The sequence below is a fragment of the Leptonychotes weddellii genome, chromosome 14 (assembly GCF_054177405.1).
Source record: "Leptonychotes weddellii isolate Sample4059 chromosome 14, ASM5417740v2, whole genome shotgun sequence".
Lineage (NCBI taxonomy): Eukaryota > Metazoa > Chordata > Mammalia > Carnivora > Phocidae > Leptonychotes > Leptonychotes weddellii.
In genome coordinates this window covers 70,701,107-70,716,531 of record NC_138382.1, presented here as the reverse complement: position 1 = coordinate 70,716,531, position 15,425 = coordinate 70,701,107, and the positions used below count along the sequence as shown (strand labels likewise).

The 15,425-nt window shown below is 50.1% G+C and overlaps 1 long non-coding RNA gene across 1 annotated transcript; it reads right to left on the bottom strand.

Annotated features, from left to right (window-relative positions):
• Positions 1–6,692: 6,692 nt before the first annotated feature.
• Positions 6,693–13,871, bottom strand: LOC145717122 (uncharacterized). The gene is made up of 4 exons (XR_014140154.1): positions 13,736–13,871; positions 12,529–12,727; positions 10,998–11,139; positions 6,693–9,629 (listed from the first exon to the last, which is right to left on the bottom strand). It is a non-coding gene; the product is annotated as an uncharacterized LOC145717122 (long non-coding RNA).
• Between the last annotated feature and the right edge of the window lie 1,554 nt (positions 13,872–15,425).

Sequence of the window (15,425 nt, the reverse complement as noted above, 5' to 3'; positions counted from 1 at the left end):
TTCAAGGTAGCTTGGTGGAACCAGCCCCAAGCCTTGAGCCATGAGATCTGGCTTCAAATCCTGACCCCAGTGTTTAACTTGCCTTATGACCCTGGCAAGCCACTTTACCTTTCTGACCCTTGCTGGCTTTGTCAGTCAAGGGGTGGTTGGGAAAACTAAATGGGGTAATTAGTACCAAGTGCCTGGCATGGGGCTGAAGTTTCCTCTACAAATGGGGATTGACTAGGAGCTGAAAATATCCTTGTCCTTCCAGAGAAAGTCCCTGGTCTCCTTCCCTGCCAGTCTCAGTAATCTACAAATTCCCCAGGTGAGATCACCACACCCCCTTCCCTGACATAACCTGGTTTGACCTTCAGGCTCGTGGGTGGGGAAAGCACAGTCTCTTCTTTCCTCCTCTGTCCAGAACTCTCTCCTTTGAAGCCCATGTGGGAGGCCCTGGGCTTCTTTTAGATGAGATTTTGCTTGGAAGAAAGTCCCTGTACTCCGAAAAACAGACAGCAGAGTCCTGCCACCTCCACCACCACGTGGTTTGGACAAACTTTTCAGAATTTGGCTGAGCTGCAAACCCGATATATGAAAATTCCAATTTATTGAACACAAAAGTCACACCTGGGGATTCACTGCTGGGTTCATAGAAGTAGCCTGCTCCCCCTGCAACCAACAATGTGAAGTCCCAGCTCCTGAGAATGACAACCTGGTGTTTCTGACATCTACCGACTTCTCCAGCCCCATAGCTGCTGGCATTCCCCGTGTGATCCAGCTTCATGGGGCATCACTCCTGGCCCCCAAAGTCAACCTTCTGCTTCAAAGCTGCTAATGTGGATGAGGATGGTGGTGACGTGGGGAAGAAAGTCATAAATGGGTGAGTGTGCACCAGGGCTGGACTAGGATAAAGCAATCAAGACGCCCACGGTGCAAAGTGTAAGGAAATGGTTTGTGGATAAGTTAAACATAGAATTAGCATATGACCCAACAATTCCACTCCCAGGTATATACCCCAAAGAACTGAAAACCAGTGTCCACAGTGGCTCTGGTCACAATAGCCAAAAGGAGGAAACAGTTAAAAGGTCCATCAACAGATGAGTGGATAAAACAAAATGTGGTACATCCATCCAACAGAATATTCTACGGCCATAAAAAGGAAGGAAATACTGATGGTTGAACCTTGAAAACATTCTGCTAAATGAAAGAAGCCAGTCACAAATGACCACACACCATCTGATGTCCAGAAGAGGCAAATCCATAGAGACAAAAAAGCAGATCAGTGGTTGCCAGGGGCCATGGCAGTGGGAGAAGGAGGCTTCCTTTTGGAATGATGAAAATGTTCTGGAACTGGATAGTGGTGATTGTTCCACACCTTGTGAATGTAGTAAAAACCACTGAATCGTAGACTTTAAAATAGTTTCAGTGGTGAATTTTATGCTGTATGTATTTCACTGCAATAAAAGAAAAATGTAAGGAAGAAGTCACTCTTGGGTGCCGACCTGCGCTTGCGCACCCTGGCCGTGTGCACCTCATCCCATTTCATGCCCTGGGTGTCTCAGCTGCACACCCTGAACCTGGCCCTGGTGTCCACAGCCTTCTCCACGGAAGAGAGAATTCTGCATTTGTTCTCTCGCTTCTGTGCCCACCACCACCCCGGAGAATCCTTCCTTGGGCAGTCCAGTTCACGGGCTGATAGAGAATAAAAACATTTGGTAAAAAGAGGCAGGGATAGGGAATTAGGAGCAGGAATTGCTTGGGAACAGCCAAGAAATACTTACTGGAGAGAAGACAAACTATGGAGAAAGAACACGGAGAGGGGGAGGAAAGAGAACTGCCAGGCTCGGTTTTGTTTTTGTTTTTAAATTTTTTTGAAAGATTTTATTTATTTATTTGACAGAGAGAGACAGAGTGAGAGAGGGAACACAAGCCTGCTTCTCCCTCTCCCAGTCCCCCTGCTTGTGTTCCCTCTCTCACTCTGTCTCTCTCTGTCAAATAAATAAATAAAATCTTAAAAAAAAAAAAGAATACCTGAAGATTTAAAAAAAAAATAAAGATTTATTTATTTATTTGACACCGAGAGAGAGATCACAAGCAGGGGGAGCGGCAGGCAGAGGGAGAAGCGGGCTCCCTGCTCAGCAGGGAGCCCAACACGGGGCTTGACCCCAGGACCCAGAGATCATGACCTGAGCCGAAGACAGACCCTTAACTGACTGAGCCACCCAGGCACCCCAAGATTCCCCAAATGTTAACATTTTACCATGTTTGCTTTATCAATGTCTTATCCCACTATATAAACACATGATACAGATGTAGATATCTGGCACATACATACATATATACATATACATGTGGGAGGCATGTTTGGGTGTGCACAAATATACATATATGTATATTCTTTTTCTCTGAATTACTTATGGTTTTTTTTTAAAGATTTTATTTTGGGGGTGCCTGAGTGGCTCAGTTGGTTAAACATCCAACCCTTGATTTCAGCTCAGGTCATGATCTTAGGGTCATGAGATCAAGCCTCACATTGGCTCCTCTCTGAGCATAGAGCCTGCTTAAGATTCTCTCCCTCTCTCTCTGCCCCTTCCTACTCCCTTGCATGCACTCTCAAAGAAAGAGGGGCACCTGGGTGGCTCAGTCACTTAAGTGGCTGCCTTCAGCTCAGCTCATGATCTCGGAGTCCTGGGATCAAACCCTGCTTCAGGCTCCCGCTCAGCGGCAAGTCTGCTTCTCCCTCTCCCTCTGTGATCTCTTTCACTCTCACTCTCTCTCAAATAAATCAATAAAAATCTTTTAAAAAATGTTTTAAAAAACAAAAATAAGAAAGAAAGATTTTATTTTATTTTATTTTAAGATTTTTATTTATTTGGCAGGGGGAGGGGTAGAGGGAGAAGGAAAGGGAGAGAGAGAATCCCAAGCAGACTCCTCACTGAGCATAGAGCCTGACATGGGGCTCAATCCCACGACCCTGAGATCATGACCTGCACCGAAACCAAGAGTCGTATGCTTAAAAAAATGAGTCACTCAGGCCCCCCTAAAGATTTTATTTTTTAAGCAAACTCTTAAACTTACAACCCCAAGATCAAGAGTCACATCCTCTACTGACTGAGGCAGCCAGGTGCCCCTTCTCTGAGCTATTTGAATGTCAGGTTTACTGACATATACTTTACATATGATAAACGTATCCCTTCTAAGTGTAGGGTTTGCTAAATCTTGAAAATATAGTGGGAGGGCGAGGGAGAGAGAAAATATTGAGCAAACTCTGTGCTGAGCACAGAGCCCTATTCGGGGCTCAATCTCACGACCCCAAGATTATGACCTGAGTCAAAACCAAGTCTGGCGCTTAACTGACTGAACCACCCAGGCGCCCCTGTCTGGCTAGAGGTTTAACAATTTCCTTGACATTTTCAAAGAGCCAGTTTATGGTTTCATTTATTTTTCTCTATTGTTTTTCTGCTTCCTATTCTTTACGATTTCCTTCTTTTTGCTTATTTTGATTTTATTTTTTTATTTTTTTTTTAAAGATTTTATTTATTTATTTGAGAGAGAGAATGAGAGAGAGCGAGTACATGATAGCGGGGAGGGTCAGAGGGAGAAGCAGACTCCCTGCCGAGCAGGGAGCCCGATGCGGGACTCGATCCCGGCACTCCAGGATCATGACCTGAGCCGAAGGCAGTCGCTTAACCAACTGAGCCACCCAGGCGCCCCTGTTTTTTTATTTTTAATTATGTTAATCATCATACAGTACATCATTAGTTTTTGATGTAGTGTTCTATGATTCATTGTTTGCGTATAACACCCAGGGCTCCATGCTTTGATTTAAATTTGCTCTGCTCTGTCTAGTTTCTTAAGATCAAAACTGAGATCATTGATTTTGGAACTTTCTCCTTTTCGCATATATTCATTGTTAATACTATAACTTTCCCTCTATTATGCTGCTTTAGCTGCATCACACACTTTGCTATGTTATGTTTTCGCTGTCATTCAGTTCAAAATATTTTCTAATTTTCTTTGTGCTTTCTGTCCACATATTATTTGCTGGTGCATACAGGTATATTAAAAGTTGAAACAAAATCCATAGATGAGAATGATACATAACAACCTCCAGATGGGGCTTATCCCTGGGAGTGAGGGACAGATGGAAATGGGATGGAAAGAGTGGTAGATATTAACAATGCTCACCAACATTTCCGTTCTCTTCATCTTCAGAGCACATGAGATGATCACACTTCACTGACCCTTTGAAGTTGTATTTGCTCTAGGCAATGAAACGTGAGCAGAAGTGACATATGCCACTTCCAAATGGAAACATCTGAGAGCGAATGTGTGAGTCTTCGTGCTCCCTTCCCTGCATGGTGAGCCCTGAAGTCTCGTGTTGAGATCACAGCATCATAAAATGAGGGAGCAGCCATCAGCCTGGGGTCCTGGGAGACTACAATAAATACAGCTCTCTCCAGTCAATCCTCACTGGATATAGAGAATGAGAGAAAAACAGACCTTTGTTATTTAAAGCTACTGAGGTTTGGGGATTGTTTGCATAACCTAGCCTTTCCTGACTAATAAGGGAGCTTTGACTGGGTAGTTGGGACATGAGTGTTTGTCACGTAATTTTCTATGATTCCTGTACATTTTAAATATGTAGTTTTTTTCAAGGAAAGCAATATTAGAGGAGGAGAGGAGGTAGAAGAGCAGGAGGAGGCGACTGGGGTGTTGGGCTCCTTTGTTCTACCCCACAAGGTGTTTCTCCATTTAGACTTTGGGTCTGGGCAGGTCAAGGGAGAGGGGCTTGTCGGTTTCTCCAGCCAGATCATCACCTGGGACAGGTGCTCTCCCTCCCCCTACGTCTTCAAACTTGTCACCATCTGGTATGTTCTATATTTATTTACATGTTTATTATCTCTTACCCCATGGAAGTAAAGTCCTTAAGACCAGGGACTTTATTTATAATGCCAGTGCCTAGAACAGTGTCTGGCACCCAGAAGCAACTCAGTAATAAACTCTGTTTATTTAAATGAACAAATCCAGTTTCCACTGGTCATCCCTGCCCAGAGAGGAGGGACTCCGTCTTCTCCCCACTCCACATTCCTTCTCCTTTGCCCTTCCCCCAAAGTGAACACACAATGGAGTCGATGAAAGCATAAGCAGCTCTCTACTCAAGGGCTCAGTTATAAATTCCAAAGCCATGGTTCCGTGGAGCGTGTGTCTCTGCTCCTGCATTTGTCTGTCTGTTTAGGGATGGGATGAGGGCATCGGGGGCTGTGCTCCTTCTGTAGCCATCTTCTTCTTTTTTTAAAAAAGATTTTTATTCATTTATTTGAGAGAGAGAGAGAGAGCATGAGCAGTGGGGAGGGGCAGAGGGAGAGGGAGAAGCAGGCTATCCTCTGAGTAGGGAGCCAGATTCGGGACTAGATCTCAGGACCCTGGGATCATGACCCAAGCCGAAGGCAGACGCCTAACTGACTGAGCCACCCAGGTGCCCTGAAGACGGCTTCTGCTCCATTCCCTGCCCAGGTGGGAGTCTGGTGGAGAATGGCCAGAGAGACGTGGATAGATACACCTCCCCACCAAGGCCTTCCCCACAGCCTCAGGGAGGAGCCTGGAGCTTGGCTTTCTCCAGCAGATGCAGGGAACATGGGCCTCGCTACCAAGGCTGTTGAGGGGGCCTTTGGCAGCCCCTGCCTCACGACTCAGCTGAAGAAGTTCCCTGGCCACTTGGGCATGGAGAGGCTCTGGTTCCACCAGCCCACGCAGAAGCCTGAGCTCGTGTAATTAGACATAATGACACATGCCGGGAGCTTCCAGCATCTCATGCTTTAATGACACACCCACCTCCCAGCCCATCTCAGGGACCAGTGAGGCTCTAATTAAGTCTGGCGTCAGCAGGTGGGAGAGCCAAGGGACGAGGAAGCAAGGAGAGAAACTTGGCCTTGGAGTTCATCACCCTGTGTGCCAAGTCCAGTTAGGCTACTTTTTGACTATGAGGCTCTGGGCAAAGCCAATTCCTTTTCCCAAGCTTTCATTTTCTCATCTGTAAAATGGGGCTATAAATTTACACCGCACAGGGCTGTTGTGAGGAGTGTGAGTCCTCTCCAGGGACGCTGCTGGTGGGACTGGGACTGGACTGGGGCTGGACTGGGGCAAGAATGACCTGCGTCTTGGGGAGGGTCTAGGTGCAGAGGAAACCACCACACCTCCAAAGGCCAACTTGACCAAAGCGAAGACATGTACTCTTCTAGTGCATTTGTTCTTCTTTTAAAATAATATCCTATGAATATTTTCTTTCACTGTATCGCATGGGAAATTTTCATTTTAGACTGATTTTTTACAAATCCCTTAAAAAGCCCTTTTCTGTCTTCTCAGCACTTCAGCATTTGGGGGATTCTTTGCAGATTTTGCTAAATAGGCAACTCCACAAATTGTCCAAATTTGTTGCTTTGCTCAAAATGCATTTCTTTTAATTATATTTTTCGGTTTTGATTTGAATTTTTATTAAAACTGTACATGCCCTCCGTTCTGCAAGACTTACAATGGAGCGTCCTATCTAATCTCTTTGCCCTCAATTCCCAGCCACCAGAGACAACCGCTTTCAACAAGACACAGCAGTTTCTTTGTCATTTACTTTTGTGCGCCCAAATAACATGCTCATGCTGTTTTTTTTTTAAATTTTATTTAAATTCATTATTTATTGTTGAAAAACTCTTTATTGAATAAAATGTATAAAATATCAATGTATATACAAAGGGATTTAATGCATAATATATACAATCATCTTTAAAAAGGCAGGATGCAATCATTATAATGAGTTCTTTCCATCCCCTTTTATTTCTTTTTTTTTATACTTTCTGTTTCTTTAAGACTGAGCCAGCCAGGCGCCCCATCCCCTTTTATTTATTGATTTTCAGTTTTAGATTTAATCTGCTGCCTTCCTACTTTAGAAAAGAAGAGTTTCCTTCATGTACAATACCCCCTTTCATGCTTCTCCTGGTGAAATCTTCCTTAGATGATCATATCATACTTTTGGATTAGATAAATATTCAGGGTTTATTTTGTAACAACCTAAATGTTATAGACAGCCCAGACACATGGAGTACTATGATTACATTTACTTTCTTTTTTTTTTAATTTTTAAAGATTTTATTTATGTATTTGAGAGAGAGGAGAGAAAGAGAGAGAGAGCAAGAGACAGCGCAAACAGGGAGGAGAGGGAGAAGCAGGTTCCCTGCGAGCAGGGAGCCCGATGCGGGGCTCAATCCCAGGACCCTGAGATCATGACCTGAGCCGAAGGCAGACGCTTAACCGACTGAGCCACCCAGGCGCCCCTGTGTTTCTGTTTCTCCTGGGATTATTCATCTTCCTTTTGTTTGCTCACTTGTATTCGGGGCCACCCGATTAACCCCAAGCCCTATACCAGCAAATGTGTCATCAGACAACCCTCTGCTTCCTCCTTTTCTTACAGACACACAACAGTAGTCTCCTTTAACACTTTCACAAAGTTGTGCTGCATGGGATTAAAAAATAATTTTAAGATACTTCAAATTGCAGAGAACGTGCAAGAACGGTGTGAAGAACTCCATTTGCCCTGCAATCAGACACCCCATTCACATTTCACCTGTTGCTGCCGCGATGTCACCTACAGAAAGTGACACAGCCCAGTACCCCGCGTCCTGCCTCTTCAGTTGCTCTGTCCTGCCTCGAGCTTCACACTCGTAATGTTTTAAAGAGAACAGGGCAGTCATTTTGCAGAAGGTTGCTCGATTTGGGTTTGTCCGCGTTTCCTGGTAATTATGCCAGGATCGTGCATTTTGGGGACAGGGACATCACAGGAGAGACGCTGTGCTCTCTCCCTGCCCCTCTCCGGTGCCATTCAACATCAGCTTGTTGACACGGTGGTGTTAACTTCAATCAACTCACCATTTGACTGGGTTTCTCCATCGTCAAGGTCTTGTGCTACTTTTGTACAAACGAGCTTCCAGGTGGAGATACTTTAGCACTATGTAAAAATTCCACTCCCTATTTCACGTATGCCCCTAGTTTTAGCGTCCCTCGATGTCACCTACCTGAAATCACCATCATCATCACAGTTGCCAAGAGGTGGTTTTCTTCTTCCCTTATTATTTGGCATTCTACCGTAAGGAAAAGCATTCTCTTCTCATTTATTCATTTGTTTGTTCACAGCAGTGTGAACCCATGGATTCCTAGTTTATCTGATGGACTATGATCCACTGCTCTTTTATTTTGGTATTTGAATTACACCAGGTTTGGCCAGAAGAAGCCCCTGCCGCTCTCGTGTCCTTTTGACACATCCCTTCATTCTCTGGGCACGCCTTCACTTTGTGACACCAGGCTCATCTCGTACTTTCTCTGGCCCCGCCTGGGAGCCAGCCATTCCTCCATAGAGCTTGGTATCTGTCTAGGGGGAGGACGATATCTTGAAAATAAGATCTCGGTGCTAGGTGTGCTTGTTGCTACCAGTGTGTTGCTGCTCCCAGACCTTCTTGATGAGCAGAGCTGGAGAAAACACACACACACACACACACACACATGCACACACACACTTTAAACCACGCATTCTCGCTGACAGCTCCAATTCCAGCCCGGCACCGTGGGGTTCTTCAGTGTCCTCCTTTCGGAATCCATGCCTCCCTTGTCAGTGAGAAATCTGCCTCCTTTAATCCACGGTGGATGATGCAACTGCTCCATCCCCTGCATACTGTCCTCTGTATGTGGTCGCACCCAACTTTAACTCTGGCCTCACGAGGGCGACCACATCGCCCCACCGGCACCTGCCTGGTGACCTTCAGCTGCATGAACTGAGAAAGGAAGGCAGGCAAGGGGAAGAAAGGAAAGAGGGGAGAGTGGGGGAGGCGGGGAGAACGGAAAGCAAGAGAAAATAGGCCGACAGGCATGGGATGGTTTTTATAGCTTTAGAAGATGTCTGGGATTTTCAGGAATGCTCCCATTGTCTCTACCCAACCTCCCTGATGTAGCCACTGGAGGGAACTGGAATGAAGACTCTGGGGAGAGTGGGCTGCACCCCAGTCTGAGCTGCAGATCCCAGAGGTGGAGGAGTCTGAGGGCGCCCGACCCTGTCTTCCCTGGGTCCTTCCAAGGCCTTGCCGATTCATCTCCTGCATATTGTTAAAGACTTTACAAATTTAAAGAAATTTTTTTTAAGTCGGAGTGAATATGGTTAGCTCCATGAGTTGGTGATAGGGCAAACTGGTTCCCTGCCTAACTTAGTTATGGTGAGGACTGGGGGGTAAAGGTGGTCACTACTCACAGACTCTTGGGTCCCCTCCTCCTCTACCCCCGGTACTTCTGCTCAGCTGTGTTTGAACTACTGGGCCTCACCGTGACCTTCTCAGATGTAGAAAGAAAATTGAGCCTGGATGCAAGCCCAGCTGGGCCTCCAGCTTGCTGGGTGACCCTGGGCAGGCCCCCCTGCCTTCCCTGGGCTTCAGCTTCCCCTTGGGGAAAGGAGACGTTGGCTTCTAAGTTCTGTGCAGCTCTGCCTTAGGCGGGGGCACCCACAGCTGGGGACCGGTGGAGTCCTCTTTGGCCACCAGCTCCCAAGGCCAGGGAGAGAGGAGCCAAGCTCCCTTCCTCTGCCAGAGGAATAGTTCGGCTGGCTGGGCCTGGGCCTGTAGCCAAGGGGAAACACAGACAATATGCTGGAGTCACCCTGACCGCCTGGGACAATGGTTGTGCAACTTCCGCCCCCAGGCCTGCAAATAAGACTGTGGCCTCTGGACTTTGAGCTCCAGGCAGCCCTCTCCCCTCCCCCAGGGCCCAGGCCTTCCAGCTTAGGGGACAAGGCTGGGGGGAGTGGACAGGGTACTTTCTTAGTCCCAAGGGCAGCCAGGTGGCTCTGGGTTCTGTGAGGAGGGTCTCACCAAGAGGGGTCAGCACGCAAGCCGTGGGAGCGGTGGAGGAGGCCGGCCAGGGGAGGCTCTGTGTGAAGGCCCGTGTGCCTGTGCGTGTGAGTGGATAGCGGCGTGAGTGAGTCGGGCGGTCGGTCCCACAGTCCCGGTCATCGGGGGAGTGATACTGGAGGGTTGTCGGGATGCTGCTCCGAGCCCGTGGAGGCGCATGGGAGTCCAGGTGTTCCGGGGCACCTTGGTGAGCTGCTGTGTGTTAGCCGTTCGCCTGCGTGCACGTCGTGGGACATGGTGCGGATGGCATATATGTGAGATTATGCACATGGGTGGGATTCCGTGGGGCCACGTGTGGGTTGCGCGGCTCTGAGTGTGTCCTGATGAGTGTGCATGTGAGTATAAACCCATGTATGTGGGCACATTGGGGGTTGCTCGTGTCTGCCCGCTGTGGGTACAAATGAGTGCATGTGCTTATGCATGCGTGAGCCCCCGTTGCTGAGCCTGTGGTCTCCGTGGTGGTGTGGTGGTTTGTAGACACGTGTGGCCTCTGGTACGGGTGAGTGCACTTGAAGTATGGATGCTCATGCAAGTGCTGGTGTAGGACACGTGTCCCTGGGGACCTGGTCCAGCTCATCACGTGCTTCGCCCCATCGTGCCGCACAAACCTGCCAAGGACTCTGCATGCTTCCAGTAAGTCTGCACTCTGAGCCCCTGTTTCCCCACCTGTACCATGGAGGGTGAGGTTGGACGGGAGGAGTTATCAACCTCCTCCTACCTTTGTGGGGGCTTGTGTAAGCACCCCTAAAGTACATGTATAATATGAGGGAATTGAGAGCCCAGAAATCCTAGGATTTACCTTGGCCCCCAGGTGAGTAGGGGAAGTAATAGGGGAAGCCAGGAACCCAGAGCCTGGGATGGGGTACACCCAGGAAGGGCCTATGGGACCTGTTGGAGCCTCCCATCTGACCAGGCCCTGCTGTGGCCTGGAGGCAGGGGGCTGCCTGGAGTGACCTTGACCCAGGGCTCTGGAATGGGAGAAGGGACTAGGGGGATCACGGCCAGCGGACCTCTGGGAGCAGCCCCCAACAGGTCAGGGGCACTGGTTGGGAGGCAGGACGACACCTCTCTACTCACCCAAAGGAATCTGTCCTGGCTTCTTTGCTCCTTATCAAGTGGGGCCCTGGGTGGCTGTGCAGTCATGGAGGAGCCTTCATTCCCCTCAGGGTTGGTTTGAAAATGCAAGGCTTTGGCCCGAGTCCCAGGGATGATCCTGAAGCTGGAGGAAAAGATACACTTTCTGAATGCTGCGGGGGGTGGAGGGCAGCATGGGGTGCTCGCTGCCTTCTTCTTTACGCCAACTCCTAGCAGTTCCTCCCAGCCGCGGCGCAGACAAGCCTTTGTGCAGCATAGTAACGAGACAGCATGGAAGCTTCATGGTACACTCCATCTTTGCTGCAAAGGGCAGTGTTAGCACTAGAAAGTTCTGTTCGTGGGGAGCAGGTTCACTGCAAAGAGCTTGAAGGAGGGGCGCCTGGGTGGCTCAGTCAGTTACGTGGCTGCCTTCGGCCCAGGTCATGATCCCGGGATCCTGGGATCGAGTCCCTCATCGGGCTTCTTGCCCAGCGGGGAGCCTACTTCTCCCTCTCCCTCTGCCCTGCTCGTGCTCTCTCTCTCTTAGTCTCTCTCTCTCTCTCAAATAAACAAATAAAATCTTTTTAAAAAAGTGGGGCACCTGGGTGGCGCAGATGGTTAAGCATCTGCCTTTGGCCCCTGGGATCGAGCCCCACATCGGGCTCGCTGCTGAGCAGGGAGTCTGCTTCTTGCTCTCCCTCTACCTACTGCTTCCTCTGCTTGTACACGCTCTCTCTCAAAAATAAATGGAATCTTAAAAAAAAAAAAAGAGCTCGAAGGTGCTAGAGCCCCATCCAGCCCTGGTGTGATGTGCCCACAGGGCTTGGATTCTGACCCCAACCACCCAGGGCAAGGACTCTGGGTTTGGAGAAGAGGGAGGAGATTCCAGGGAAAGGAAAGTCCTAGATGTCTCCCGCAAAAGTCAGGGCCAGTGTGAGCAGCAGAAAGCACTCTAGGTATTTCGAACAGAGGACGTTTAATATGGGGGATTGGTCACACGGGAGAGGAAAGGGCTGAAAAGCCAAACAGCAGATGGTAAGACAGTCTAGTTAGGGCATAGCTACTACCACTCCAGGCTCGAGTGACCCACGGAGGCGGTGACGATTCTGCCTGGGGGTGGCTGAATCACAGCCGGAGCCACTGAGGGGCTGGACCACCGAGGAACGGGCAGCTCCGTAGGAGCGAAGACAAGAAGACAGTAGTCAGTGCTGGAAAAATGACACCCTGTCCCCACTAAGCAGAGGGAGAGGGGGAGAAATAGCCTGGCTTCTCCCACCCCCCAGTCCCCTCCCAGCACTTCCCATTGGCCCAGCCCAGCGAGAAGCCAGTTGGCAAAGGAGCCTGGGAAGAGCGGTTTGCAGGAGCTGGGCAGCCGCATATGCAAGCAAATGGGCAATGGCCCGCACTTCCCCATGTCGCACTCTGCAGGCGCTGAGAACTCGGGAAAAGCAAAGAAAGACTTGGCACCGTCCCCGGGACTGTGGATATGACGACGTTTTGATAAGAGTTGAATGGACTGCACATACACACACACCTTTCCCGGTGCCACATGCCCCCTGAGTGTGGCTTCATGCCGTCCGCACTGCAGCTCAGCGAACTCAGGACAAGGCCCTTGTGCTGTAGTCGAGGAAACCGAGGCTTTCGGAAGGGAAGTGTCTTCTCTCAGGCCCCACAGCTGGAAAACGGCAGAACCAGGGGCACACCCCCTCAGTGTGACTCCAGGGACCCTGGGCCTGGGAGACAAGTGGGAAGTCTGCTGTTAGGCCCTACTGTTGGGAGCAGATGCTGATTATCAGTCTGGGTTGGAGGCACTGGGTAAAAATTCTCTGAAGCCGAGAGGCCTTGGACGGGTTGAGGTCGGCTGGGGGGAAAGCCACGGTTGGCAGACTGGGGAAGAGAGTGTGGTGGTAAAGAGCAGGACTTGGGGGCCCAACAGGCTGGGTCAAATCTGCTCTGCCACATACCAGGGGTGCGACTGGACCTCCGTGCCTCAGTTTCGCATCTGTAAAATGGGCATAATAGTGAGAGTAATCCCTGCTTCACAGGGCTGTGTGAGAACTGAAAGTTGGATAAGTGTTTGCTACTATTACTTGTTATTCTTATTTCTGTTTTATAGGTGAGGAATTGAAGCTCTGAGAGGTAGAGCAGATAAACGAAGATGGCACCACTAGGAAGCAGAATATGACCGAGTCTGTGCCGACTCTGTGGCACTCACTCCCACCCTTTCCTTCTCTGTCTGCCCCCCGCAAGACTCCTTCTTTAACTCTGTGACCCACACAACCCACCCCTGCTGTGATTTGGAGTTGCCCTTCTCCTTGCATCTCCCCTCTGATAAGTCACCTCCTCCTGTCGGCCTCCAGGCTTGGGGATGCCACCAGCTTCCTGCTGTTGCTGATCTCTGGGTTGCAGCCTCATCCCCCACGGGGTTTCTCAGCTCTTCTAATCCTTCTAGCCAGCCCCTGGATTAACTTCCCTCCCTTAGAAACCTAGTGTTTCAGTGTTCCTGCCGAGACCCCGCCTGGTCCAATAGTCCCCGTTTGTTGTGGGATTCCTTGGACCAGGAGCTCTTCCCTGTGTTAATGTACAGGTTAGGAACCCTCACCCTACTTGACAGAAGCAGAAGTAGGGCATCTGGAGAGAAGCCATTCGCCTGCAGTCCCACAGTTAGCAAGCGGCAGGGCTGGGGCTCCCAGTCGGGAGGTGGAAATCCAGAGCTGGTGCCTCCCCGCCCACCGCCTCGCCTGCCGTTGGCCATCCTAACTGCCAGGTGACCGCCCCGATGGTGGCCTCTGGGACTTCTCCATCTGGCCGCTCAGAGACCCGCCTGAGCCTGGCATCTCGGCACGTTCTCTCCAGAGGAAGCCCCCTGTGTCTGCCAAGGGGCCAGCACGTCCCGTGGCCTCCCAGCTCTCTTCCTCCTCCCTCCTGCGCCTCTTCCTGCCAGGCTCTCCCCGGCTCCCTGCCACGCCTGGCGCAACGCTCCCTGCCAGGGCCCTCGATGACTCACCCACACAGAGCTCTCACTTCCTCCTTCGCGTCGGAGGAGGCTCTTGACCCGCTGCAGCTGCAGAAAGAGCCGCGGGCGCTGCTGAGGGCTCCGGGCCCAGACCTGAGGGGCTGGAGTGCTGTCCCTGTGGAGCACAGGGCGGCAGGAGGGCTCCTGGGGCTCCCTGCCAGACGCCAGCCTGCGCCGGACTCTCTCCAAATGGCCAGTCATCTACACAGGCTGGCATACCAGGAGATCGGCCTCGAATTTTTAAGCTGGAATTGTGCCTCTCATACTTACTGATGGCATTGGAGGGACCCATCTTCATTCATTCATTCATTCATTCATTTGTGCATGGGTGCATTCATGCCTTCTTCCCTTCATTCCCTCATTTAACAGATTTGTTAAAATCTGTCCTGGCCTCCTATGTACCAAGTAGTCCCCAGTGGACCAAGAAACCAGGTTCATTCTCTGCCCCTGAAGAGCTCCCAGTTGAGGGGGTGGGAAGTGGGGTTGAGGGGTGGATCTGTAAACAGAAAACCCAAGTAGGATTAAAGAAAACCCAACACAGTAAAGAAGCCTTGGAGATACTTCTGAGATCTCTTCACACAGTTTACCGCTATGTGTACACAGAAATGCCTCCTCATTACAACCTGGTTTCTCTCTCCCTTTAGAGCACTCTATAGCTCCCAGCTGCTCCAGGGAGTGGGCAAGGGCAAGGCTAAAAATTAAGCTTCCCTAAGCCTCCTCGGGGCAGGTGTATTGTACAGCCCCCTAGTCTAAGAGGATGGCACCTGGTTAAATGACCATGCTGTGGAGTCAGACCTGGGTTACACTCCCAGTCATTTTCTGACCACGGGACCTTAAGGAAGTTGGTCATCTCTGAGCCAAACGAAGCTATTGATGACCTCAGCATCATGTTTTTGCAAGAATTCAATGAGATCCTCCATGCAGAGCACCTGCACTCTAACACTGAAGCGCTCGGTAAAGGCCCGCTGTCACAGTGAATACTACTGTTTACCAGGAGGTTCTGTGGGTTCCTGATCCTGCCCGTGTATACATGTGTGTGCACGTGTCTATCCAGGGGGTGGTCAGGGAAGGCTTCCCAGAAGAGGTGACACTGGCGTTGTGTCTTAGAGGAGAAAGTGGGGGAAAAGTATTCCAGGGAAAGGGAAAGGCCTGATGCGGTCAGGGTGTGGGGAGTACTTTGGGGCAGGCGAAGGGACCAGGCCAAGAGTGGGCCTCAATGCTGCAGCCTGACTGGGGCCGACTGTTGGGTCTGGGTGGGCGGGGGCTGCCCCAGCTTGGTATCTGAGATGCCGGCAGCTCTCACACCTCTGCCCCCTCCCGTTTCTGGGCCTCCACTTCCTTCCCCTGCACAGACCACAGAGGCGTTTCAGAGGAAGCTGCTACTTATTTTAGCAGTGATCCCTGGACACCCCCAC